We start from the raw sequence: 26,976 nt of genomic DNA, 5'->3' as shown, positions 1-26,976 counted from the left end.
TTGAAGCAAGGATAAAATATCAACTCAAGTGATGAGACACTTGCTGTAATGAATTCCAACTCAGACGGGACTTAAACCCACAACCACTGGCTTAGGAGAACAGTGCCTTATCCATTATGCCAGTGGTGCTTACTGATGTCCTTATTTAAGACTGTTAGGTTTTTAATAGTCAATTATTTATTTTTGAGGAAAAAGTGAAGCTGTTTACTGTGTTCTTTGCATTACCAAGTCCAGCAAGAAATGTGCTGGTACTATTCAGAGCTGTCAGTATGGATTATCATGCTATATTGCAGAAAATCAATTTGATGCAACTGCTTTACCAACAGTATGTTATTCTTTTCCATTGCTGTTTTGATGGCTGACTGAAGGAAGATATGCAGTGCATTTGAACCAAAGCAGATGTGTGCTGACAAGTTAAATGCACAATCATGTTTGTGTTTTTTCTTTCTTTCTTCCATCCTTTGTAATATCATATTAAATATTAAGGTAGCAGTTTATAATCAATGACTAATGACATAAGAAAAGGAAAAAAACAGTACACAAAGATGCTCCAGGTGAGGCTTGAACTCACAACCTCGGCATTGCTCAACAGATACTGTCTTATAAGAACCGCGTGCTGACCAATTGCGCCACTGGAGCACTTTGCAGCGTTAATTGGTTATGCTAGATGTGGATTTTATTCAATACAATCAGTACAGTCATAAGAATTGAAAAAGAAAATCATTTTTGGTGATGAATGATGAGCAACAAAGAAACATGCATGCCAGATGGCACTTGAATAAGCTGTCCACGGTGATAGAAAAGGTTTAAAAAACAACAACAACAACAATGTTAGCATAATTAATGTCATATTTTAGCTTCTGTGGTCATTTTTTACAAGCTAAACACTGCAAGACATTTTTACAGTTGAAGCAAGGATAAAATATCAACTCAAGTGATGAGACACTTGCTGTAATGACTTCCAACTCAGACGGGACTTAAACCCACAACCACTGGCTTAGGAGAACAGTGCCTTATCCATTATGCCAGTGGTGCTTACTGATGTCCTTATTTAAGACTGATAGGTTTTTAATAGTCAATTATTTATTTTTGAAAAAAAGTGAAGCTGTTTACTGTGTTCTTTGCATTACCAAGTCCAGCAAGAAATGTGCTATTACTATCCAGAGCAGTCAGTATGGATTATCATGCTATATTGCAGAAAATCAATTTGATGCAACTGCTTTACCAACAGTATGTTAATCTTTTCCATTGCTGTTTTGTTGGCTGACTGAAGGAAGATATGCAGTGCATTTGAACCAAAGCAGATGTGTGCTGACAACTTAAATGCACAATCATGTTTGTGTGTTTTCTTTCTTTCTTCCATCCTTTGTAAGATCATATTAAATATTAAGGCTACCAGTTTATAATCAATGACTAATGACATAAGAAAAGGAAAAAAAACAATATACAAAGATGCTCCAGGTAAGGCTTGAACTCACAACCTCGGCATTGCTCAACAGATACTGTTTTATAAGTACCGCGCGCTGACCAATTGCGCCACTGGAGCGCTTTGCAACATTGATTGGTTATGCTAGATGTGGATTTTATTCAATGCAATCAGTACAGTCATAAGAATTGAAAAAGAAAATCATTTTTGGTGATGAATGATGAGCAACAAAGGAACATGTATGCCAGATGGCACTTGAATAAGCTGTCCACTGTGATAGAAAAGGTTTAAAAAACAACAACAACAATGTTATCATAATTAATGTCATATTTTAGCTTCTGTGGTCATTTTTTACAAGCTAAACACTGCAAGACTGTTTTACAGTTGAAGCAAGGATAAAATATCAACTCAAGTGATGAGACACTTGCTGTAATGACTTCCAACTCAGACGGGACTTAAACCCACAACCACTGGCTTAGGAGAACAGTGCCTTATCCATTATGCCAGTGGTGCTTACTGATGTCCTTAATTAAGACTGTTAGGTTTTTAATAGTCAATTATTTATTTTTGAGGAAAAAGTGAAGCTGTTTACTGTGTTCTTTGCATTACCAAGTCCAGCAAGAAATGTGCTGGTACTATCCAGAGCTGTCAGTATGGATTATCATGCTATATTGCAGAAAATCAATTTGATGCAACTGCTTTACCAACAGTATGTTATTCTTTTCCATTGCTGTTTTGATGGCTGACTGAAGGAAGATATGCAGTGCATTATTTTGAACCAAAGCAGATGTGTGCTGACAAGTTAAATGCACAATCATGTTTGTGTTTTTTCTTTCTTTCTTCCATCCTTTGTAATATCATATTAAATATTAAGGTAGCAGTTTATAATCAATGACTAATGACATAAGAAAAGGAAAAAAACAGTACACAAAGATGCTCCAGATGAGGCTTGAACTCACAACCTCGGCATTGCTCAACAGATACTGTCTTATAAGTACCGCGCGCTGACCAATTGCGCCACTGGAGCACTTTGCAACATTGATTGGTTATGCTAGATGTGGATTTTATTCAATGCAATCAGTACAGTCATAAGAATTGAAAAAGAAAATAATTTTTGGTGATGAATGATGAGCAACAAAGGAACATGCATGCCAGATGGCACTTGAATAAGCTGTCCACTGTGATAGAAAAGGTTTAAAAAAAAACAACAACAATATTATCATAATAAATGTCATATTTTAGCTTCTGTGGTCATTTTTTGCAAGCTAAACACTGCAAGACTGTTCTACAGTTGAAGCAAGGATAAAATATCAACTCTAGTGATGAGACACTTGCTGTAATGACTTCCACCCCATATGGAACTTGGACCCCCTGTCTTAGGAGGGCAGTGACTTATCCATTATGCCAGTGGTGCTTACTGATGTTCTTATTTAAGACTATTAGGTTTTTAATAGTCAATTATTTATTTTTGAGGAAAAAGTGAAGCTGTTTACTGTGTTCTTTGCATTACCAAGTCCAGCAAGAAATGTGCTGGTACTATCCAGAGCTGTCAGTATGGATTATCATGCTATATTGCAGAAAATCAATTTGATGCAACTGCTTTACCAACAGTATGTTAATCTTTTCCATTGCTGTTTTGTTGGCTGACTGAAGGAAGATATGCAGTGCATTTGAACCAAAGCAGATGTGTGCTGACAAGTTAAATGCACAATCATGTTTGTGTTTTTTCTTTCTTTCTTCCATCCTTTGTAATATCATATTAAATATTAAGGTAGCAGTTTATAATCAATGACTAATGACATAAGAAAAGGAAAAAAACAGTATACAAAGATGCTCCAGGTGAGGCTTGAACTCACAACCTCGGCATTGCTCAACAGATACTGTCTTATAAGTACCGCACGCTGACCAATTGCGCCACTGGAGCACTTTGCAGCGTTAGTTGGTTATGCTAGATGTGGATTTTATTCAATACAATCAGTACAGTCATAAGAATTGAAAATGAAAATCATTTTTGGTGATGAATGATGAGCAACAAAGGAACATGCATGCTAGAAGCACTTGAATAAGCTGTCCACGGTGATAGAAAAGGTTTAAAAAACAACAACAACAATGTTAGCATAATTAATGTCATATTTTAGCTTCTGTGGTCATTTTTTACAAGCTAAACACTGCAAGACATTTTTACAGTTGAAGCAAGGATAAAATATCAACTCAAGTGATGAGACACTTGCTGTAATGACTTCCAACTCAGACGGGACTTAAACCCACAACCACTGGCTTAGGAGAACAGTGCCTTATCCATTATGCCAGTGGTGCTTACTGATGTCCTTATTTAAGACTGATAGGTTTTTAATAGTCAATTATTTATTTTTGAAAAAAAGTGAAGCTGTTTACTGTGTTCTTTGCATTACCAAGTCCAGCAAGAAATGTGCTACTACTATCCAGAGCTGTCAGTATGGATTATCATGCTATATTGCAGAAAATCAATTTGATGCAACTGCTTTACCAACAGTATGTTAATCTTTTCCATTGCTGTTTTGTTGGCTGACTGAAGGAAGATATGCAGTGCATTTGAACCAAAGCAGATGTGTGCTGACAACTTAAATGCACAATCATGTTTGTGTGTTTTCTTTCTTTCTTTTTTCCATCCTTTGTAAGATCATATTAAATATTAAGGCTACCAGTTTATAATCAATGACTAACGACATAAGAAAAGGAAAAAAAACAGTATACAAAGATGCTCCAGGTAAGGCTTGAACTCACAACCTCGGCATTGCTCAACAGATACTGTCTTATAAGAACCGCGCGCTGACCAATTGCGCCACTGGAGCACTTTGCAGCGTTAATTGGTTATGCTAGATGTGGATTTTATTCAATACAATCAGTACAGTCATAAGAATTGAAAAAGAAAATCATTTTTGGTGATGAATGATGAGCAACAAAGAAACATGCATGCCAGATGGCACTTGAATAAGCTGTCCACGGTGATAGAAAAGGTTTAAAAAACAACAACAACAATGTTATCATAATTAATGTCATATTTTAGCTTCTGTGGTCATTTTTTACAAGCTAAACACCGCAAGACTGTTTTACAGTTGAAGCAAGGATAAAATATCAACTCAAGTGATGAGACACTTGCTGTAATGACTTCCAACTCAGACAGGACTTAAACCCACAACCACTGGCTTAGGAGAACAGTGCCTTATCCATTATGCCAGTGGTGCTTACTGATGTCCTTATTTAAGACTGATAGGTTTTTAATAGTCAATTATTTATTTTTGAAAAAAGTGAAGCTGTTTACTGTGTTCTTTGCATTACCAAGTCCAGCAAGAAATGTGCTATTACTATCCAGAGCTGTCAGTATGGATTATCATGCTATATTGCAGAAAATCAATTTGATGCAACTGCTTTACCAACAGTATGTTAATCTTTTCCATTGCTGTTTTGTTGGCTGACTGAAGGAAGATATGCAGTGCATTTGAACCAAAGCAGATGTGTGCTGACAACTTAAATGCACAATCATGTTTGTGTGTTTTCTTTCTTTCTTCCATCCTTTGTAAGATCATATTAAATATTAAGGCTACCAGTTTATAATCAATGACTAATGACATAAGAAAAGGAAAAAAAACAATATACAAAGATGCTCCAGGTAAGGCTTGAACTCACAACCTCGGCATTGCTCAACAGATACTGTTTTATAAGTACCGCGCGCTGACCAATTGCGCCACTGGAGCGCTTTGCAACATTGATTCGTTATGCTAGATGTGGATTTTATTCAATGCAATCAGTACAGTCATAAGAATTGAAAAAGAAAATCATTTTTGGTGATGAATGATGAGCAACAAAGGAACATGCATGCCAGATGGCACTTGAATAAGCTGTCCACTGTGATAGAAAAGGTTTAAAAAACAACAACAACAATGTTATCATAATTAATGTCATATTTTAGCTTCTGTGGTCATTTTTTACAAGCTAAACACTGCAAGACTGTTTTACAGTTGAAGCAAGGATAAAATATCAACTCAAGTGATGAGACACTTGCTGTAATGACTTCCAACTCAGACGGGACTTAAACCCACAACCACTGGCTTAGGAGAACAGTGCCTTATCCATTATGCCAGTGGTGCTTACTGATGTCCTTAATTAAGACTGTTAGGTTTTTAATAGTCAATTATTTATTTTTGAGGAAAAAGTGAAGCTGTTTACTGTGTTCTTTGCATTACCAAGTCCAGCAAGAAATGTGCTGGTACTATCCAGAGCTGTCAGTATGGATTATCATGCTATATTGCAGAAAATCAATTTGATGCAACTGCTTTACCAACAGTATGTTATTCTTTTCCATTGCTGTTTTGATGGCTGACTGAAGGAAGATATGCAGTGCATTATTTTGAACCAAAGCAGATGTGTGCTGACAAGTTAAATGCACAATCATGTTTGTGTTTTTTCTTTCTTTCTTCCATCCTTTGTAATATCATATTAAATATTAAGGTAGCAGTTTATAATCAATGACTAATGACATAAGAAAAGGAAAAAAACAGTACACAAAGATGCTCCAGATGAGGCTTGAACTCACAACCTCGGCATTGCTCAACAGATACTGTCTTATAAGTACCGCGCGCTGACCAATTGCGCCACTGGAGCACTTTGCAACATTGATTGGTTATGCTAGATGTGGATTTTATTCAATGCAATCAGTACAGTCATAAGAATTGAAAAAGAAAATAATTTTTGGTGATGAATGATGAGCAACAAAGGAACATGCATGCCAGATGGCACTTGAATAAGCTGTCCACTGTGATAGAAAAGGTTTAAAAAAAAACAACAACAATATTATCATAATAAATGTCATATTTTAGCTTCTGTGGTCATTTTTTGCAAGCTAAACACTGCAAGACTGTTCTACAGTTGAAGCAAGGATAAAATATCAACTCTAGTGATGAGACACTTGCTGTAATGACTTCCACCCCATATGGAACTTGGACCCCCTGTCTTAGGAGGGCAGTGACTTATCCATTATGCCAGTGGTGCTTACTGATGTTCTTATTTAAGACTATTAGGTTTTTAATAGTCAATTATTTATTTTTGAGGAAAAAGTGAAGCTGTTTACTGTGTTCTTTGCATTACCAAGTCCAGCAAGAAATGTGCTGGTACTATCCAGAGCTGTCAGTATGGATTATCATGCTATATTGCAGAAAATCAATTTGATGCAACTGCTTTACCAACAGTATGTTAATCTTTTCCATTGCTGTTTTGTTGGCTGACTGAAGGAAGATATGCAGTGCATTTGAACCAAAGCAGATGTGTGCTGACAAGTTAAATGCACAATCATGTTTGTGTTTTTTCTTTCTTTCTTCCATCCTTTGTAATATCATATTAAATATTAAGGTAGCAGTTTATAATCAATGACTAATGACATAAGAAAAGGAAAAAAACAGTATACAAAGATGCTCCAGGTGAGGCTTGAACTCACAACCTCGGCATTGCTCAACAGATACTGTCTTATAAGTACCGCACGCTGACCAATTGCGCCACTGGAGCACTTTGCAGCGTTAGTTGGTTATGCTAGATGTGGATTTTATTCAATACAATCAGTACAGTCATAAGAATTGAAAATGAAAATCATTTTTGGTGATGAATGATGAGCAACAAAGGAACATGCATGCTAGAAGCACTTGAATAAGCTGTCCACGGTGATAGAAAAGGTTTAAAAAACAACAACAACAATGTTAGCATAATTAATGTCATATTTTAGCTTCTGTGGTCATTTTTTACAAGCTAAACACTGCAAGACATTTTTACAGTTGAAGCAAGGATAAAATATCAACTCAAGTGATGAGACACTTGCTGTAATGACTTCCAACTCAGACGGGACTTAAACCCACAACCACTGGCTTAGGAGAACAGTGCCTTATCCATTATGCCAGTGGTGCTTACTGATGTCCTTATTTAAGACTGATAGGTTTTTAATAGTCAATTATTTATTTTTGAAAAAAAGTGAAGCTGTTTACTGTGTTCTTTGCATTACCAAGTCCAGCAAGAAATGTGCTATTACTATCCAGAGCTGTCAGTATGGATTATCATGCTATATTGCAGAAAATCAATTTGATGCAACTGCTTTACCAACAGTATGTTAATCTTTTCCATTGCTGTTTTGTTGGCTGACTGAAGGAAGATATGCAGTGCATTTGAACCAAAGCAGATGTGTGCTGACAACTTAAATGCACAATCATGTTTGTGTGTTTTCTTTCTTTCTTTTTTCCATCCTTTGTAAGATCATATTAAATATTAAGGCTACCAGTTTATAATCAATGACTAACGACATAAGAAAAGGAAAAAAAACAGTATACAAAGATGCTCCAGGTAAGGCTTGAACTCACAACCTCGGCATTGCTCAACAGATACTGTCTTATAAGAACCGCGCGCTGACCAATTGCGCCACTGGAGCACTTTGCAGCGTTAATTGGTTATGCTAGATGTGGATTTTATTCAATACAATCAGTACAGTCATAAGAATTGAAAAAGAAAATCATTTTTGGTGATGAATGATGAGCAACAAAGAAACATGCATGCCAGATGGCACTTGAATAAGCTGTCCACGGTGATAGAAAAGGTTTAAAAAACAACAACAACAATGTTATCATAATTAATGTCATATTTTAGCTTCTGTGGTCATTTTTTACAAGCTAAACACCGCAAGACTGTTTTACAGTTGAAGCAAGGATAAAATATCAACTCAAGTGATGAGACACTTGCTGTAATGACTTCCAACTCAGACAGGACTTAAACCCACAACCACTGGCTTAGGAGAACAGTGCCTTATCCATTATGCCAGTGGTGCTTACTGATGTCCTTATTTAAGACTGATAGGTTTTTAATAGTCAATTATTTATTTTTGAAAAAAGTGAAGCTGTTTACTGTGTTCTTTGCATTACCAAGTCCAGCAAGAAATGTGCTATTACTATCCAGAGCTGTCAGTATGGATTATCATGCTATATTGCAGAAAATCAATTTGATGCAACTGCTTTACCAACAGTATGTTAATCTTTTCCATTGCTGTTTTGTTGGCTGACTGAAGGAAGATATGCAGTGCATTTGAACCAAAGCAGATGTGTGCTGACAACTTAAATGCACAATCATGTTTGTGTGTTTTCTTTCTTTCTTCCATCCTTTGTAATATCATATTAAATATTAAGGCTACAAGTTTATAATCAATGACTAATGACATAAGAAAAGGAAAAAAATCAGTATACAAAGATGCTCCAGGTGAGGCTTGAACTCACAACCTTGGCATTGCTCAACAGATACTGTCTTATAAGTACCGCGCGCTGACCAATTGCGCCACTGGAGTGCTTTGCAACATTGATTGGTTATGCTAGATGTGGATTTTATTCAATGCAATCAGTACAGTCATAATAATTGAAAAAGAAAATCATTTTTGGTGATAAATGATGAGCAACAAAGGAACATGCATGCCAGATGGTACTTAAATAAGATGTCCACGGTGATAGAAAATGTTTAAAAAAAACAACAACAATGTTATCATAATAAATGTCATATTTTAGCTTCTGTGGTCATTTTTTGCAAGCTAAACACTGCAAGACTGTTTTACAGTCGAAGCAAGGATAAAATATCAATTCTAGTGATGAGACACTTGCTGTAATGAATTCCACCCCATATGGAACTTGGACCCCTGTCTTAGGAGGGCAGTGACTTATCCATTATGCCAGTGGTGCTTACTGATGTTCTTATTTAAGACTGTTAGGTTTTTAATAGTCAATTATTTATTTTTGAGGAAAAAGTGAAGCTGTTTACTGTGTTCTTTGCATTACCAAGTCCAGCAAGAAATGTGCTGGTACTATTCAGAGCTGTCAGTATGGATTATCATGCTATATTGCAGAAAATCAATTTGATGCAACTGCTTTACCAACAGTATGTTAATCTTTTCCATTGCTGTTATGTTGGCTGACTGAAGGAAGATATGCAGTGCATTTGAACCAAAGCAGATGTGTGCTGACAACTTAAATGCACAATCATGTTTGTGTTTTTTCTTTCTTTCTTCCATCCTTTGTAATATCATATTAAATATTAAGGTAGCAGTTTATAATCAATGACTAATGACATAAGAAAAGGAAAAAAAAATACAGTATACAAAGCTGCTCCAGGTAAGGCTTGAACTCACAACCTCGGCATTGCTCAACAGATACTGTCTTATAAGTACCGCGCGCTGACCAATTGCGCCACTGGAGCACTTTGCAGCATTAATTGGTTATGCTAGATGTGGATTTTATTCAATACAATCAGTACAGTCATAAGAATTGAAAAAGAAAATAATTTTTGGTGATAAATGATGAGCAACAAAGGAACATGCATGCCAGATGGCACTTGAATAAGCTGTCCACTGTAATAGAAAAGGTTTAAAAAACAACAACAACAATGTTATCATAATTAATGTCATATTTTAGCTTCTGTGGTCATTTTTTACAAGCTAAACACTGCAAGACATTTTTACAGTTGAAGCAAGGATAAAATATCAACTCAAGTGATGAGACACTTGCTGTAATGACTTCCAACTCAGACGGGACTTAAACCCACAACCACTGGCTTAGGAGAACAGTGCCTTATCCATTATGCCAGTGGTGCTTACTGATGTCCTTATTTAAGACTGATAGGTTTTTAATAGTCAATTATTTATTTTTGAAAAAAAGTGAAGCTGTTTACTGTGTTCTTTGCATTACCAAGTCCAGCAAGAAATGTGCTATTACTATCCAGAGCTGTCAGTATGGATTATCATGCTATATTGCAGAAAATCAATTTGATGCAACTGCTTTACCAACAGTATGTTAATCTTTTCCATTGCTGTTTTGTTGGCTGACTGAAGGAAGATATGCAGTGCATTTGAACCAAAACAGATGTGTGCTGACAACTTAAATGCACAATCATGTTTGTGTGTTTTCTTTCTTTCTTCCATCCTTTGTAATATCATATTAAATATTAAGGTAGCAGTTTAAAATCAATGACTAATGACATAAAAAAAGGAAAAAAAAAACTATACAAAGCTGCTCTAGGTGAGGCTTGAACTCACAACCTCGGCATTGCTCAACAGATACTGTCTTATAAGTACCGCACGCTGACCAATTGCGCCACTGGAGCACTTTGCAGCATTAATTGGTTATGCTAGATGTGGATTTTATTCAATACAATCAGTACAGTCATAAGAATTGAAAAAGAAATAATTTTTGGTGATAAATGATGAGCAACAAAGGAACATGCATGCCAGATGGCACTTGAATAAGCTGTCCACTGTGATAGAAAAGGTTTAAAAAACAACAACAACAATGTTATCATAATTAATGTCATATTTTAGCTTCTGTGGTCATTTTTTACAAGCTAAACACTGCAAGACTGTTTTACAGTTGAAGCAAGGATAAAATATCAACTCAAGTGATGAGACACTTGCTGTAATGACTTCCAACTCAGACGGGACTTAAACCCACAACCACTGGCTTAGGAGAACAGTGCCTTATCCATTATGCCAGTGGTGCTTACTGATGTCCTTATTTAAGACTGTTAGGTTTATAATAGTCAATTATTTATTTTTGAGGAAAAAGTGAAGCTGTTTACTGTGTTCTTTGCATTACCAAGTCCAGCAAGAAATGTGCTGGTACTATCCAGAGCTGTCAGTATGGATTATCATGCTATATTGCAGAAAATCAATTTGATGCAACTGCTTTACCAACAGTATGTTATTCTTTTCCATTGCTGTTTTGTTGGCTGACTGAAGGAAGATATGCAGTGCATTTGAACCAAAACAGATGTGTGCTGACAACTTAAATGCACAATCATGTTTGTGTGTTTTCTTTCTTTCTTCCATCCTTTGTAAGATCATATTAAATATTAAGGCTACCAGTTTATAATCAATGACTAATGACATAAGAAAAGGAAAAAAAACAGTATACAAAGATGCTCCAGGTAAGGCTTGAACTAACAACCTCGGCATTGCTCAACAGATACTGTTTTATAAGTACCGCGCGCTGACCAATTGCGCCACTGGAGCGCTTTGCAACATTGATTGGTTATGCTAGATGTGGATTTTATTCAATGCAATCAGTACAGTCATAAGAATTGAAAAAGAAAATCATTTTTGGTGATGAATGATGAGCAACAAAGGAACATGCATGCCAGATGGCACTTGAATAAGCTGTCCACTGTGATAGAAAAGGTTTAAAAAACAACAACAACAACAACAACAACAATGTTATCATAATTAATGTCATATTTTAGCTTCTGTGGTCATTTTTTACAAGCTAAACACTGCAAGACTGTTTTACAGTTGAAGCAAGGATAAAATATCAACTCAAGTGATGAGACACTTGCTGTAATGACTTCCAACTCAGACGGGACTTAAACCCACAACCACTGGCTTAGGAGAACAGTGCCTTATCCATTATGCCAGTGGTGCTTACTGATGTCCTTATTTAAGACTGTTAGGTTTTTAATAGTCAATTATTTATTTTTGAGGAAAAAGTGAAGCTGTTTACTGTGTTCTTTGCATTACCAAGTCCAGCAAGAAATGTGCTGGTACTATCCAGATCTGTCAGTATGGATTATCATGCTATATTGCAGAAAATCAATTTGATGCAACTGCTTTACCAACAGTATGTTATTCTTTTCCATTGCTGTTTTGATGGCTGACTGAAGGAAGATATGCAGTGCATTTGAACCAAAGCAGATGTGTGCTGACAAGTTAAATGCACAATCATGTTTGTGTTTTTTCTTTCTTTCTTCCATCCTTTGTAATATCATATTAAATATTAAGGTAGCAGTTTATAATCAATGACTAATGACATAAGAAAAGGAAAAAAACAGTACACAAAGATGCTCCAGGTGAGGCTTGAACTCACAACCTCGGCATTGCTCAACAGATACTGTCTTAAAAGTACCGCGCGCTGACCAATTGCGCCACTGGAGCACTTTGCAGCGTTAATTGGTTATGCTACAGTAGATGTGGATTTTATTCAATACAATCAGTACAGTCATAAGAATTGAAAATGAAAATCCTTTTTGGTGATGAATGATGAGCAACAAAGGAACATGCATGCTAGAAGCACTTGAATAAGCTGTCCACGGTGATAGAAAAGGTTTAAAAAACAACAACAACAATGTTATCATAATTAATGTCATATTTTAGCTTCTGTGGTCATTTTTTACAAGCTAAACACTGCAAGACATTTTTACAGTTGAAGCAAGGATAAAATATCAACTCTAGTGATGAGACACTTGCTGTAATGACTTCCAACTCAGACGGGACTTAAAACCCACAACCACTGGATTAGGAGTACAGTGCCTTATCCATTATGCCAGTGGTGCTTACTGATGTCCTTATTTAAGACTGATAGGTTTTTAATAGTCAATTATTTATTTTTGAAAAAAAATTGAAGCTGTTTACTGTGTTCTTTGCATTACCAAGTCCAGCAAGAAATGTGCTGGTTCTATCCAGAGCTGTCAGTATGGATTAGAGATGAGCGGGTTCGGTTTCTTTGAATCCGAACCCGCACGAACTTCACTTTTTTTTTCACGGGTCCGAGCGACTCGGATCTTCCCGCCTTGCTCGGTTAACCCGAGCGCGCCCGAACGTCATCATGACGCTGTCGGATTCTCGCGAGACTCGGATTCTATATAAGGAGCCGCGCGTCGCCGCCATTTTCACACGTGCATTGAGATTGATAGGGAGAGGACGTGGCTGGCGTCCTCTCCATTTAGATTAGATTTAGAAGAGAGAGAGAGAGATTGCTGTGATACTGTAGATTAGAAGAGAGTGCAGACAGAGTTTAGTGACTGACGACCACAGTGACCAGTGACCACCAGAGACAGTGCAGTTGTTTGTTTTATTTAATATATCCGTTCTCTGCCTGAAAAAAACGATACACAGTCACACAGTGACTCAGTCTGTGTGCACTGCTCAGCCCAGTGTGCTGCACATCAATGTATTGTATATAAAGCTTATAATTGTGGGGGAGACTGGGGAGCACTGCAGGTTGTTATAGCAGGAGCCAGGAGTACATGATAAATAATATTATATTAAAATTAAACAGTGCACACTTTTGCTGCAGGAGTGCCACTGCCAGTGTGACTAGTGGTGACCAGTGCCTGACCACCAGTATATTAGTAGTATTGTATACTATCTCTTTATCAACCAGTCTATATTAGCAGCAGACACAGTACAGTGCGGTAGGTCACGGCTGTGGCTACCTCTGTGTCGGCACTCGGCAGGCAGTCCGTCCATCCATAATTGTATTATAATATATACCACCTAACCGTGGTTTTTTTTTCATTCTTTATACCGTCGTCATACTAGTTGTTACGAGTATACTACTATCTCTTTATCAACCAGTGTACAGTGCGGTAGTTCACGGCTGTGGCTACCTCTGTGTCGGCACTCGGCAGGCAGTCCGTCCAACCATAATTGTATTATATACCACCTAACCGTGGTTTTTTTTTCATTCTTTATACCGTCGTCATACTAGTTGTTATGAGTATACTACTATCTCTTTATCAACCAGTGTACAGTGCGGTAGTTCACGGCTGTGGCTACCTCTGTGTCGGCACTCGGCAGGCAGTCCGTCCATCCATAATTGTATTATAATATATACCACCTAACCGTGGTTTTTTTTTCATTCTTTATACCGTCGTCATACTAGTTGTTACGAGTATACTACTATCTCTTTATCAACCAGTGTACAGTGCGGTAGTTCACGGCTGTGGCTACCTCTGTGTCGGCACTCGGCAGGCAGTCCGTCCAACCATAATTGTATTATAATATATACCACCTAACCGTGGTTTTTTTTTCATTCTTTATACCGTCGTCATACTAGTTGTTACGAGTATACTACTATCTCTTTATCAACCAGTGTACAGTGCGGTAGTTCACGGCTGTGGCTACCTCTGTGTCGGCACTCGGCAGGCAGTCCGTCCAACCATAATTGTATTATATACCACCTAACCGTGTTTTTTTTTTCATTCTTTATACCGTCGTCATACTAGTTGTTACGAGTATACTACTATCTCTTTATCAACCAGTGTACAGTGCGGTAGTTCACGGCTGTGGCTACCTCTGTGTCGGCACTCGGCAGGCAGTCCGTCCAACCATAATTGTATTATAATATATACCACCTAACCGTGGTTTTTTTTTCATTCTTTATACCGTCGTCATACTAGTTGTTACGAGTATACTACTATCTCTTTATCAACCAGTGTACAGTGCGGTAGTTCACGGCTGTGGCTACCTCTGTGTCGGCACTCGGCAGGCAGTCCGTCCATCCATAATTGTATTATAATATATACCACCTAACCGTGGTTTTTTTTTCATTCTTTATACCGTCGTCATACTAGTTGTTACGAGTATACTACTATCTCTTTATCAACCAGTGTACAGTGCGGTAGTTCACGGCTGTGGCTACCTCTGTGTCGGCACTCGGCAGGCAGTCCGTCCAACCATAATTGTATTATAATATATACCACCTAACCGTGGTTTTTTTTTCATTCTTTATACCGTCGTCATACTAGTTGTTACGAGTATACTACTATCTCTTTATCAACCAGTGTACAGTGCGGTAGTTCACGGCTGTGGCTACCTCTGTGTCGGCACTCGGCAGGCAGTCCGTCCAACCATAATTGTATTATAATATATACCACCTAACCGTGGTTTTTTTTTCATTCTTTATACCGTCGTCATACTAGTTGTTACGAGTATACTACTATCTCTTTATCAACCAGTGTACAGTGCGGTAGTTCACGGCTGTGGCTACCTCTGTGTCGGCACTCGGCAGGCAGTCCGTCCATCCATAATTGTATTATATACCACCTAACCGTGGTTTTTTTATACCACCTAACCGTGGCAGTCCGTCCATAATTGTATACTAGTATCCAATCCATCCATCTCCATTGTTTACCTGAGGTGCCTTTTAGTTCTGCCTATAAAATATGGAGAACAAAAAAGTTGAGGTTCCAAAATTAGGGAAGATCAAGATCCACTTCCACCTCGTGCTGAAGCTGCTGCCACTAGTCATGGCCGAGACGATGAAATGCCAGCAACGTCGTCTGCCAAGGCCGATGCCCAATGTCATAGTACAGAGCATGTCAAATCCAAAACACCAAATATCAGAAAAAAAAGGACTCCAAAACCTAAAATAAAATTGTCGGAGGAGAAGCGTAAACTTGCCAATATGCCATTTACCACACGGAGTGGCAAGGAACGGCTGAGGCCCTGGCCTATGTTCATGGCTAGTGGTTCAGCTTCACATGAGGATGGAAGCACTCAGCCTCTCGCTAGAAAACTGAAAAGACTCAAGCTGGCAAAAGCACCGCAAAGAACTGTGCGTTCTTTGAAATCCCAAATCCACAAGGAGAGTCCAATTGTGTCGGTTGCGATGCCTGACCTTCCCAACACTGGACGTGAAGAGCATGCGCCTTCCACCATTTGCACGCCCCCTGCAAGTGCTGGAAGGAGCACCCGCAGTCCAGTTCCTGATAGTCAGATTGAAGATGTCAGTGTTGAAGTACACCAGGATGAGGAGGATATGGGTGTTGCTGGCGCTGGGGAGGAAATTGACCAGGAGGATTCTGATGGTGAGGTGGTTTGTTTAAGTCAGGCACCCGGGGAGACACCTGTTGTCCGTGGGAGGAATATGGCCGTTGACATGCCAGGTGAAAATACCAAAAAAATCAGCTCTTCGGTGTGGAGGTATTTCACCAGAAATGCGGACAACAGGTGTCAAGCCGTGTGTTCCCTTTGTCAAGCTGTAATAAGTAGGGGTAAGGACGTTAACCACCTCGGAACATCCTCCCTTATACGTCACCTGCAGCGCATTCATAATAAGTCAGTGACAAGTTCAAAAACTTTGGGTGACAGCGGAAGCAGTCCACTGACCAGTAAATCCCTTCCTCTTGTAACCAAGCTCACGCAAACCACCCCACCAACTCCCTCAGTGTCAATTTCCTCCTTCCCCAGGAATGCCAATAGTCCTGCAGGCCATGTCACTGGCAAGTCTGACGAGTCCTCTCCTGCCTGGGATTCCTCCGATGCATCCTTGCGTGTAACGCCTACTGCTGCTGGCGCTGCTGTTGTTGCCGCTGGGAGTCGATGGTCATCCCAGAGGGGAAGTCGTAAGCCCACTTGTACTACTTCCAGTAAGCAATTGACTGTTCAACAGTCCTTTGCGAGGAAGATGAAATATCACAGCAGTCATCCTACTGCAAAGCGGATAACTGAGGCCTTGGCATCCTGGGTGGTGAGAAACGTGGTTCCGGTATCCATCATTACTGCAGAGCCAACTAGAGACTTGTTGGAGGTACTGTGTCCCCGGTACCAAATACCATCTAGGTTCCATTTCTCTAGGCAGGCGATACCGAAAATGTACACAGACCTCAGAAAAAGAGTCACCAGTGTCCTAAAAAATGCAGCTGTACCCAATGTCCACTTAACCACGGACATGTGGACAAGTGGAGCAGGGCAGGGTCAGGACTATATGACTGTGACAGCCCACTGGGTAGATGTATGGACTCCCGCCGCAAGAACAGCAGCGGCGGCACCAGTAGCAGCATCTCGCAAACGCCAACTCTTTCCTAGGCAGGCTATGCTTTGTATCACCGCTTTCCAGAATACGCACACAGCTGAAAACCTCTTACGGCAACTGAGGAAGATCATCGCGGAATGGCTTACCCCAATTGGACTCTCCTGTGGATTTGTGGCATCGGACAACGCCAGCAATATTGTGTGTGCATTAAATCTGGGCCAATTCCAGCACGTCCTATGTTTTGCACATACCTTGAATTTGGTGGTGCAGAATTTTTTAAAAAACGACAGGGGCGTGCAAGAGATGCTGTCGGTGGCCAGAAGAATTGCGGGACACTTTCGGCGTACAGGCACCACGTACAGAAAACTGGAGCACCACCAAAAACTACTGAACCTGCCCTGCCATCATCTGAAGCAAGAAGTGGTAACGAGGTGGAATTCAACCCTCTATATGCTTCAGAGGTTGGAGGAGCAGCAAAAGGCCATTCAAGCCTATACAATTGAGCACGATATAGTAGGTGGAATGCACCTGTCTCAAGTGCAGTGGAGAATGATTTCAACGTTGTGCAAGGTTCTGATGCCCTTTGAACTTGCCACACGTGAAGTCAGTTCAGACACTGCCAGCCTGAGTCAGGTCATTCCCCTCATCAGGCTTTTGCAGAAGAAGCTGGAGGCATTGAAGGAGGAGCTAACACGGAGCGATTCCGCTAGGCATGTGGGACTTGTGGATGCAGCCCTTAATTCGCTTAACAAGGATTCACGGGTGGTCAATCTGTTGAAATCAGAGCACTACATTTTGGCCACCGTGCTCGATCCTAGATTTAAAGCCTACCTTGGATCTCTCTTTCCGGCAGACACAGGTCTGCTGGGGTTGAAAGACCTGCTGGTGACAAAATTGTCAAGTCAAGCGGAACGCGACCTGTCAACATCTCCTCCTTCACATTCTCCCGCAACTGGGGGTGCGAGGAAAAGGCTCAGAATTCCGAGCCCACCCGCTGGCGGTGATGCAGGGCAGTCTGGAGCGACTGCTGATGCTGACATCTGGTCCGGACTGAAGGACCTGACAACGATTACGGACATGTCGTCTACTGTCACTACATATGATTCTCTCAACATTGATAGAATGGTGGAGGATTATATGAGTGACCGCATCCAAGTAGGCACGTCACACAGTCCGTACTTATACTGGCAGGAAAAAGAGGCAATTTGGAGGCCCTTGCACAAACTGGCTTTATTCTACCTAAGTTGCCCTCCCACAAGTGTGTACTCCGAAAGAGTGTTTAGTGCCGCCGCTCACCTTGTCAGCAATCGGCGTACGAGGTTACATCCAGAAAATGTGGAGAAGATGATGTTCATTAAAATGAATTATAATCAATTCCTCCGCGGAGACATTGACCAGCAGCAATTGCCTCCACAAAGTACACAGGGAGCTGAGATGGTGGATTCCAGTGGGGACGAATTGATAATCTGTGAGGAGGGGGATGTACACGGTGATATATCGGAGGGTGAAGATGAGGTGGACATCTTGCCTCTGTAGAGCCAGTTTGTGCAAGGAGAGATTAATTGCTTCTTTTTTGGGGGGGGTCCAAACCAACCCGTCATATCAGTCACAGTCGTGTGGCAGACCCTGTCACTGAAATGATGGGTTGGTTAAAGTGTGCATGTCCTGTTTTGTTTATACAACATAAGGGTGGGTGGGAGGGCCCAAGGATAATTCCATCTTGCACCTCTTTTTTCTTTTCTTTTTCTTTGCATCATGTGCTGATTGGGGAGGGTTTTTTGGAAGGGACATCCTGCGTGACACTGCAGTGCCACTCCTAGATGGGCCCGGTGTTTGTGTCGGCCACTAGGGTCGCTAATCTTACTCACACAGCTACCTCATTGCGCCTCTTTTTTTCTTTGCGTCATGTGCTGTTTGGGGAGGGTTTTTTGGAAGGGACATCCTGCGTGACACTGCAGTGCCACTCCTAGATGTGCCCGGTGTTTGTGTCTGCCACTAGGGTCGCTAATCTTACTCACACAGCTACCTCATTGCGCCTCTTTTTTTCTTTGCGTCATGTGCTGTTTGGGGAGGGTTTTTTGGAAGGGACATCCTGCGTGACACTGCAGTGCCACTCCTAGATGTGCCCGGTGTTTGTGTCGGCCACTAGGGTCGCTAATCTTACTCACACAGTCAGCTACCTCATTGCGCCTCTTTTTTTCTTTGCGTCATGTGCTGTTTGGGGAGGGTTTTTTGGAAGGGCCATCCTGCGTGACACTGCAGTGCCACTCCTAGATGGGCCCGGTGTTTGTGTCGGCCACTAGGGTCGCTAATCTTACTCACACAGCTACCTCATTGCGCCTCTTTTTTTCTTTGCGTCATGTGCTGTTTGGGGAGGGTTTTTTGGAAGGGACATCCTGCGTGACACTGCAGTGCCACTCCTAGATGGGCCCGGTGTTTGTGTCGGCCACTAGGGTCGCTTATCTTACTCACACAGCGACCTCGGTGCAAATTTTAGGACTAAAAATAATATTGTGAGGTGTGAGGTATTCAGAATAGACTGAAAATGAGTGTAAATTATGGTTTTTGAGGTTAATAATACTTTGGGATCAAAATGACCCCCAAATTCTATGATTTAAGCTGTTTTTTAGTGTTTTTGGAAAAAAACACCCGAATCCAAAACACACCCGAATCCGACAAAAATAATTCGGTGAGGTTTTGCCAAAACGCGTTCGAACCCAAAACACGGCCGCGGAACCGAACCCAAAACCAAAACACAAAACCCGAAAAATTTCAGGCGCTTATCTCTAGTATGGATTATCATGCTATATTGCAGAAAATCAATTTGATGCAACTGCTTTACCAACAGTATGTTATTCTTTTCCATTGCTGTTTTGTTGGCTGACTGAAGGAAGATATGCAGTGCATTTGAACCAAAGCAGATGTGTGCTGACAACTTAAATGCACAATCATGTTTGTGTGTTTTCTTTCTTTCTTCCATCCTTTGTAATATCATATTAAATATTAAGGCTACAAGTTTATAATCAATGACTAATGACATAAGAAAAGGAAAAAAATCAGTATACAAAGATGCTCCAGGTGAGGCTTGAACTCACAACCTCGGCATTGTTCAACAGATACTGTCTTATAATTACCGCGCGCTGACCAACTGCGCCACTGGAGCGCTTTGCAACATTGATTGGTTATGCTAGATGTGGATTTTATTCAATGCAATCAGTACAGTCATAAGAATTGAAAAAGAAAATCATTTTTGGTGATAAATGATGAGCAACAAAGGAACATGCATGCCAGATGGTACTTAAATAAGATGTCCACGGTGATAGAAAATGTTTAAAAAAAACAACAACAATGTTATCATAATAAATGTCATATTTTAGCTTCTGTGGTCATTTTTTGCAAGCTAAACACTGCAAGACTGTTTTACAGTCGAAGCAAGGATAAAATATCAATTCTAGTGATGAGACACTTGCTGTAATGACTTCCACCCCATATGGAACTTGGACCCCTGTCTTAGGAGGGCAGTGACTTATCCATTATGCCAGTGGTGCTTACTGATGTTCTTATTTAAAACTGTTAGGTTTTTAATAGTCAATTATTTATTTTTGAGGAAAAAGTGAAGCTGTTTACTGTGTTCTTTGCATTACCAAGTCCAGCAAGAAATGTGCTGGTACTATTCAGAGCTGTCAGTATGGATTATCATGCTATATTGCAGAAAATCAATTTGATGCAACTGCTTTACCAACAGTATGTTAATCTTTTCCATTGCTGTTATGTTGGCTGACTGAAGGAAGATATGCAGTGCATTTGAACCAAAGCAGATGTGTGCTGACAACTTAAAAGCACAATCATGTTTGTGTGTTTTCTTTATTTCTTCCATCCTTTGTAATATCATATTAAATATTAAGGTAGCAGTTTATAATCAATGACTAATGACATAAGAACAGGAAAAAAAAAACAGTATACAAAGATGCTCCAGGTGAGGCTTGAACTCACAACCTCGGCATTGCTCAACAGATACTGTCTTATAAGTACCGTACACTGACTAATTGCGCCACTGGAGCACTTTGCAGCATTGATTGGTTATGCTAGATGCGGATTTTATTCAATACAATCAGTACAGTCATAAGAATTGAAAAAGAAAATCATTTTTGGTGATGAATGATGAGCAACAAAGAAACATGCATGCCAGATGGCACTTGAATAAGCTGTCCACGGTGATAGAAAAGGTTTAAAAAACAACAACAACAATGTTATCATAATTAATGTCATATTTTAGCTTCTGTGGTCATTTTTTACAAGCTAAACACTGCAAGACTGTTTTACAGTTGAAGCAAGGATAAAATATCAACTCAAGTGATGAGACACTTGCTGTAATGACTTCCAACTCAGACGGGACTTAAACCCACAAACACTGGCTTAGGAGAACAGTGCCTTATCCATTATGCCAGTGGTGCTTACTGATGTCCTTATTTAAGACTGTTAGGTTTATAATAGTCAATTATTTATTTTTGAGGAAAAAGTGAAGCTATTTACTGTGTTCTTTGCATTACCAAGTCCAGCGAGAAATGTGCTGGTACTATCCAGAGCTGTCAGTATGGATTATCATGCTATATTGCAGAAAATCAATTTGATGCAACTGCTTTACCAACAGTATGTTATTCTTTTCCATTGCTGTTTTGTTGGCTGACTGAAGGAAGATATGCAGTGCATTTGAACCAAAGCAGATGTGTGCTGACAACTTAAATGCACAATCATGTTTGTGTGTTTTCTTTCTTTCTTCCATCCTTTGTAATATCATATTAAATATTAAGGCTACCAGTTTATAATCAATGACTAATGACATAAGAAAAGGAAAAAAAACAGTATACAAAGATGCTCCAGGTAAGGCTTGAACTCACAACCTCGGCATTGCTCAACAGATACTGTTTTATAAGTACCGCGCGCTGACCAATTGCGCCACTGGAGTGCTTTGCCACATTCGTTGGTTATGCTAGATGTGGATTTTATTCAATGCAATCAGTACAGTCATAAGAATTGAAAAAGAAAATCATTTTTGGTGATGAATGATGAGCAACAAAGGAACATGCATGCCAGATGGCACTTGAATAAGCTGTCCACCGTGATAGAAAAGGTTTAAAACAAACAACAACAATGTTATCATAATAAATGTCATATTTTAGCTTCTGTGGTCATTTTTTGCAAGCTAAACACTGCAAGACTGTTTTACAGTTGAAGCAAGGATAAAATATCAACTCTAGTGATGAGACACTTGCTGTAATGACTTCCACCCCATATGGAACTTGGACCCCCTGTCTTAGGAGGGCAGTGACTTATCCATTATGCCAGTGGTGCTTACTGATGTTCTTATTTAAGACTATTAGGTTTTTAATAGTCAATTATTTATTTTTGAGGAAAAAGTGAAGCTGTTTACTGTGTTCTTTGCATTACCAAGTCCAGCAAGAAATGTGCTGGTACTATCCAGAGCTGTCAGTATGGATTATCATGCTATATTGCAGAAAATCAATTTGATGCAACTGCTTTACCAACAGTATGTTAATCTTTTCCATTGCTGTTTTGTTGGCTGACTGAAGGAAGATATGCAGTGCATTTGAACCAAAGCAGATGTGTGCTGACAAGTTAAATGCACAATCATGTTTGTGTTTTTTCTTTCTTTCTTCCATCCTTTGTAATATCATATTAAATATTAAGGTAGCAGTTTATAATCAATGACTAATGACATAAGAAAAGGAAAAAAACAGTACACAAAGATACTCCTGGTGAGGCTTGAACTCATAACCTCGGTATTGCTCAACAGATACTGTCTTATAAGTACCGCGCGCTGACCAATTGCGCCACTGGAGCACTTTGCAGCGTTAATTGGTTATGCTAGATGTGGATTTTATTCAATACAATCAGTACAGTCATAAGAATTGAAAATGAAAATCCTTTTTGGTGATGAATGATGAGCAACAAAGCAACATGCATGCTAGAAGCACTTGAATAAGCTGTCCACGGTGATAGAAAAGGTTTAAAAAACAACAACAACAATGTTATCATAATTAATGTCATATTTTAGCTTCTGTGGTCATTTTTTACAAGCTAAACACTGCAAGACATTTTAACAGTTGAAGCAAGGATAAAATATCAACTCTAGTGATGAGACACTTGCTGTAATGACTTCCAACTCAGACGGGACTTAAAACCCACAACCACTGGATTAGGAGGGCAGTGCCTTATCCATTATGCCAGTGGTGCTTACTGATGTCCTTATTTAAGACTGATAGGTTTTTAATAGTCAATTATTTATTTTTGAAAAAAAATTGAAGCTGTTTACTGTGTTCTTTGCATTACCAAGTCCAGCAAGAAATGTGCTGGTACTATCCAGAGCTGTCAGTATGGATTATCATGCTATATTGCAGAAAATTAATTTGATGCAACTGCTTTACCAACAGTATGTTATTCTTTTCCATTGCTGTTTTGTTGGCTGACTGAAGGAAGATATGCAGTGCATTTGAACCAAAGCAGATGTGTGCTGACAACTTAAATGCACAATCATGTTTGTGTGTTTTCTTTCTTTCTTCCATCCTTTGTAATATCATATTAAATATTAAGGCTACAAGTTTATAATCAATGACTAATGACATAAGAAAAGGAAAAAAATCAGTATACAAAGATGCTCCAGGTGAGGCTTGAACTCACAACCTCGGCATTGCTCAACAGATACTGTCTTATAAATACCGCGCGCTGACCAATTGCGCCACTGGAGCGCTTTGCAACATTGATTGGTTATGCTAGATGTGGATTTTATTCAATGCAATCAGTACAGTCATAAGAATTGAAAAAGAAAATCATTTTTGGTGATAAATGATGAGCAACAAAGGAACATGCATGCCAGATGGTACTTAAATAAGATGTCCACGGTGATAGAAAATGTTTAAAAAAAACAACAACAATGTTATCATAATAAATGTCATATTTTAGCTTCTGTGGTCATTTTTTGCAAGCTAAACACTGCAAGACTGTTTTACAGTTGAAGCAAGGATAAAATATCAACTCAAGTGATGAGACACTTGCTGTAATGACTTCCAACTCAGACGGGACTTAAACCCACAACCACTGGCTTAGGAGAACAGAGCCTTATCCATTATGCCAGTGGTGCTTACTGATGTCCTTATTTAAGACTGTTAGGTTTATAATAGTCAATTATTTATTTTTGAGGAAAAAGTGAAGCTGTTTACTGTGTTCTTTGCATTACCAAGTCCAGCAAGAAATGTGCTGGTACTATCCAGAGCTGTTAGTATGGATTATCATGCTATATTGCAGAAAATCAATTTGATGCAACTGCTTTACCAACAGTATGTTATTCTTTTCCATTGCTGTTTTGTTGGCTGACTGAAGGAAGATATGCAGTGTATTTGAACCAAAGCAGATGTGTGCTGACAACTTAAATGCACAATCATGTTTGTGTGTTTTCTTTCTTTCTTCCATCCTTTGTAATATCATATTAAATATTAAGGCTACCAGTTTATAATCAATGACTAATGACATAAGAAAAGGAAAAAAAACAGTATACAAAGATGCTCCAGGTAAGGCTTGAACTAACAACCTCGGCATTGCTCAACAGATACTTTCTTAGAAGTACCGCGCTCTGACCAATTACGCCACTAGAGCACTTTGCAACATTGATTGGTTATGCTAGATGTGGATTTTATTCAATGCAATCAGTACAGTCATAAGAATTGAAAAAGAAAATCATTTTTGGTGATGAATGATGAGCAACAAAGGAACATGCATGCCAGATGGCACTTGAATAAGCTGTCCACTGTTACCCCATCTGTGTCATCCCTGTCTGTCTACCCCTCCCCTTAGAATGTAAGCTCTCACGAGTAGGGCCCTCTTCCCTCATGTGCTTATACTTTTCTTACTTTAATAATCCTCAACTGCCCAGATCCCACAGTTTTTTGACCACCTGGAACTTATCTCTATGTATACTGGTGTAGTTATGCTTAGTTGCCCTGTACTTGTCCTATATTGTATTCAACTGTAAGTCACTGTTTTCCTATTTTTTATGTGCATTTGTACTCTGTAATCGGGCGCTGCGGAACCCTTGTGGCGCCATATAAATAAAGGATAATAATAATAATAATAATAATAATAGAAAAGGTTTAAAAAAAAACAACAACAATGTTATCATAATAAATGTCATATTTTAGCTTCTGTGGTCATTTTTTGCAAGCTAAACACTGCAAGACTGTTCTACAGTTGAAGCAAGGATAAAATATCAACTCTAGTGATGAGACACTTGCTGTAATGACTTCCACCCCATATGGAACTTGGACCCCCTGTCTTAGGAGGGCAGTGACTTATCCATTATGCCAGTGGTGCTTACTGATGCTCTTATTTAAGACTATTAAGTTTTTAATAGTCAATTATTTATTTTTGAGGAAAAAGTGAAGCTGTTTACTGTGTTCTTTGCATTACCAAGTCCAGCAAGAAATGTGCTGGTACTATCCAGAGCTGTCAGTATGGATTATCATGCTATATTGCAGAAAATCAATTTGATGCAACTGCTTTACCAACAGTATGTTAATCTTTTCCATTGCTGTTTTGTTGGCTGACTGAAGGAAGATATGCAGTGCATTTGAACCAAAGCAGATGTGTGCTGACAAGTTAAATGCACAATCATGTTTGTGTTTTTTCTTTCTTTCTTCCATCCTTTGTAATATCATATTAAATATTAAGGTAGCAGTTTATAATCAATGACTAATGACATAAGAAAAAGGAAAAAAACAGTATACAAAGATGCTCCAGGTGAGGCTTGAACTCACAACCTCGGCATTGCTCAACAGATACTGTCTTATAAGTACCGCGCGCTGACCAATTGCGCCACTGGAGCACTTTGCAGCGTTAGTTGGTTATGCTAGATGTGGATTTTATTCAATACAATCAGTACAGTCATAAGAATTGAAAATGAAAATCATTTTTGGTGATGAATGATGAGCAACAAAGGAACATGCATGCTAGAAGCACTTGAATAAGCTGTCCACGGTGATAGAAAAGGTTTAAAAAACAACAACAACAATGTTAGCATAATTCATGTCATATTTTAGCTTCTGTGGTCATTTTTTACAAGCTAAACACTGCAAGACATTTTTACAGTTGAAGCAAGGATAAAATATCAACTCAAGTGATGAGACACTTGCTGTAATGACTTCCAACTCAGACGGGACTTAAACCCACAACCACTGGCTTAGGAGAACAGTGCCTTATACATTATGCCAGTGGTGCTTACTGATGTCCTTATTTAAGACTGATAGGTTTTTAATAGTCAATTATTTATTTTTGAAAAAAAGTGAAGCTGTTTACTGTGTTCTTTGCATTACCAAGTCCAGCAAGAAATGTGCTATTACTATCCAGAGCTGTCAGTATGGATTATCATGCTATATTGCAGAAAATCAATTTGATGCAACTGCTTTACCAACAGTATGTTAATCTTTTCCATTGCTGTTTTGTTGGCTGACTGAAGGAAGATATGCAGTGCATTTGAACCAAAACAGATGTGTGCTGACAACTTAAATGCACAATCATGTTTGTGTGTTTTCTTTCTTTCTTCCATCCTTTGTAAGATCATATTAAATATTAAGGTAGCAGTTTAAAATCAATGACTAATGACATAAAAAAAGGAAAAAAAAAACTATACAAAGCTGCTCTAGGTGAGGCTTGAACTCACAACCTCGGCATTGCTCAACAGATACTGTCTTATAAGTACCGCGCGCTGACCAATTGCGCCACTGGAGCACTTTGCAGCATTAATTGGTTATGCTAGATGTGGATTTTATTCAATACAATCAGTACAGTCATAAGAATTGAAAAAGAAAATAATTTTTGGTGATAAATGATGAGCAACAAAGGAACATGCATGCCAGATGGCACTTGAATAAGCTGTCCACTGTGATAGAAAAGGTTTAAAAAACAACA

General features: G+C 38.9%; 13 non-coding genes across 13 annotated transcripts; all 13 read right to left on the bottom strand.

Moving 5' to 3' along the window:
- Nucleotides 1-1,453: 1,453 nt before the first annotated feature.
- Nucleotides 1,454-1,546, bottom strand: TRNAI-UAU (transfer RNA isoleucine (anticodon UAU)). Its single transcript is given in 2 exon segments — nt 1,454-1,489; nt 1,509-1,546. It is a non-coding gene; the product is annotated as a tRNA-Ile (tRNA).
- Nucleotides 1,547-2,360: 814 nt separating this feature from the next.
- On the bottom strand, nt 2,361-2,453 carry TRNAI-UAU (transfer RNA isoleucine (anticodon UAU)). Its single transcript is given in 2 exon segments — nt 2,361-2,396; nt 2,416-2,453. It is a non-coding gene; the product is annotated as a tRNA-Ile (tRNA).
- Nucleotides 2,454-3,257: 804 nt separating this feature from the next.
- On the bottom strand, nt 3,258-3,350 carry TRNAI-UAU (transfer RNA isoleucine (anticodon UAU)). Its single transcript is given in 2 exon segments — nt 3,258-3,293; nt 3,313-3,350. It is a non-coding gene; the product is annotated as a tRNA-Ile (tRNA).
- Nucleotides 3,351-5,067: 1,717 nt separating this feature from the next.
- Nucleotides 5,068-5,160, bottom strand: TRNAI-UAU (transfer RNA isoleucine (anticodon UAU)). Its single transcript is given in 2 exon segments — nt 5,068-5,103; nt 5,123-5,160. It is a non-coding gene; the product is annotated as a tRNA-Ile (tRNA).
- Nucleotides 5,161-5,974: 814 nt separating this feature from the next.
- TRNAI-UAU (transfer RNA isoleucine (anticodon UAU)) lies at nt 5,975-6,067 on the bottom strand. The gene is given in 2 exon segments: nt 5,975-6,010; nt 6,030-6,067. It is a non-coding gene; the product is annotated as a tRNA-Ile (tRNA).
- Nucleotides 6,068-6,871: 804 nt separating this feature from the next.
- TRNAI-UAU (transfer RNA isoleucine (anticodon UAU)) lies at nt 6,872-6,964 on the bottom strand. Its single transcript is given in 2 exon segments — nt 6,872-6,907; nt 6,927-6,964. It is a non-coding gene; the product is annotated as a tRNA-Ile (tRNA).
- A 2,616-nt stretch (nt 6,965-9,580) lies between these two features.
- On the bottom strand, nt 9,581-9,673 carry TRNAI-UAU (transfer RNA isoleucine (anticodon UAU)). The gene is given in 2 exon segments: nt 9,581-9,616; nt 9,636-9,673. It is a non-coding gene; the product is annotated as a tRNA-Ile (tRNA).
- Nucleotides 9,674-11,387: 1,714 nt separating this feature from the next.
- Nucleotides 11,388-11,480, bottom strand: TRNAI-UAU (transfer RNA isoleucine (anticodon UAU)). Its single transcript is given in 2 exon segments — nt 11,388-11,423; nt 11,443-11,480. It is a non-coding gene; the product is annotated as a tRNA-Ile (tRNA).
- Nucleotides 11,481-12,302: 822 nt separating this feature from the next.
- Nucleotides 12,303-12,395, bottom strand: TRNAK-UUU (transfer RNA lysine (anticodon UUU)). Its single transcript is given in 2 exon segments — nt 12,303-12,338; nt 12,358-12,395. It is a non-coding gene; the product is annotated as a tRNA-Lys (tRNA).
- A 7,673-nt stretch (nt 12,396-20,068) lies between these two features.
- TRNAI-UAU (transfer RNA isoleucine (anticodon UAU)) lies at nt 20,069-20,161 on the bottom strand. The gene is given in 2 exon segments: nt 20,069-20,104; nt 20,124-20,161. It is a non-coding gene; the product is annotated as a tRNA-Ile (tRNA).
- Nucleotides 20,162-23,672: 3,511 nt separating this feature from the next.
- On the bottom strand, nt 23,673-23,765 carry TRNAI-UAU (transfer RNA isoleucine (anticodon UAU)). The gene is given in 2 exon segments: nt 23,673-23,708; nt 23,728-23,765. It is a non-coding gene; the product is annotated as a tRNA-Ile (tRNA).
- Nucleotides 23,766-25,801: 2,036 nt separating this feature from the next.
- On the bottom strand, nt 25,802-25,894 carry TRNAI-UAU (transfer RNA isoleucine (anticodon UAU)). The gene is given in 2 exon segments: nt 25,802-25,837; nt 25,857-25,894. It is a non-coding gene; the product is annotated as a tRNA-Ile (tRNA).
- Nucleotides 25,895-26,703: 809 nt separating this feature from the next.
- On the bottom strand, nt 26,704-26,796 carry TRNAI-UAU (transfer RNA isoleucine (anticodon UAU)). The gene is given in 2 exon segments: nt 26,704-26,739; nt 26,759-26,796. It is a non-coding gene; the product is annotated as a tRNA-Ile (tRNA).
- Nucleotides 26,797-26,976: the final 180 nt, after the last annotated feature.

The sequence above is a fragment of the Pseudophryne corroboree genome, chromosome 4 (genome assembly GCF_028390025.1).
Source record: "Pseudophryne corroboree isolate aPseCor3 chromosome 4, aPseCor3.hap2, whole genome shotgun sequence".
In the NCBI taxonomy this organism is placed as follows: Eukaryota; Metazoa; Chordata; class Amphibia; order Anura; family Myobatrachidae; genus Pseudophryne; species Pseudophryne corroboree.
Note: the sequence above shows the minus strand (reverse complement) of the source record. Positions and strands in the feature narration are given on the sequence as shown.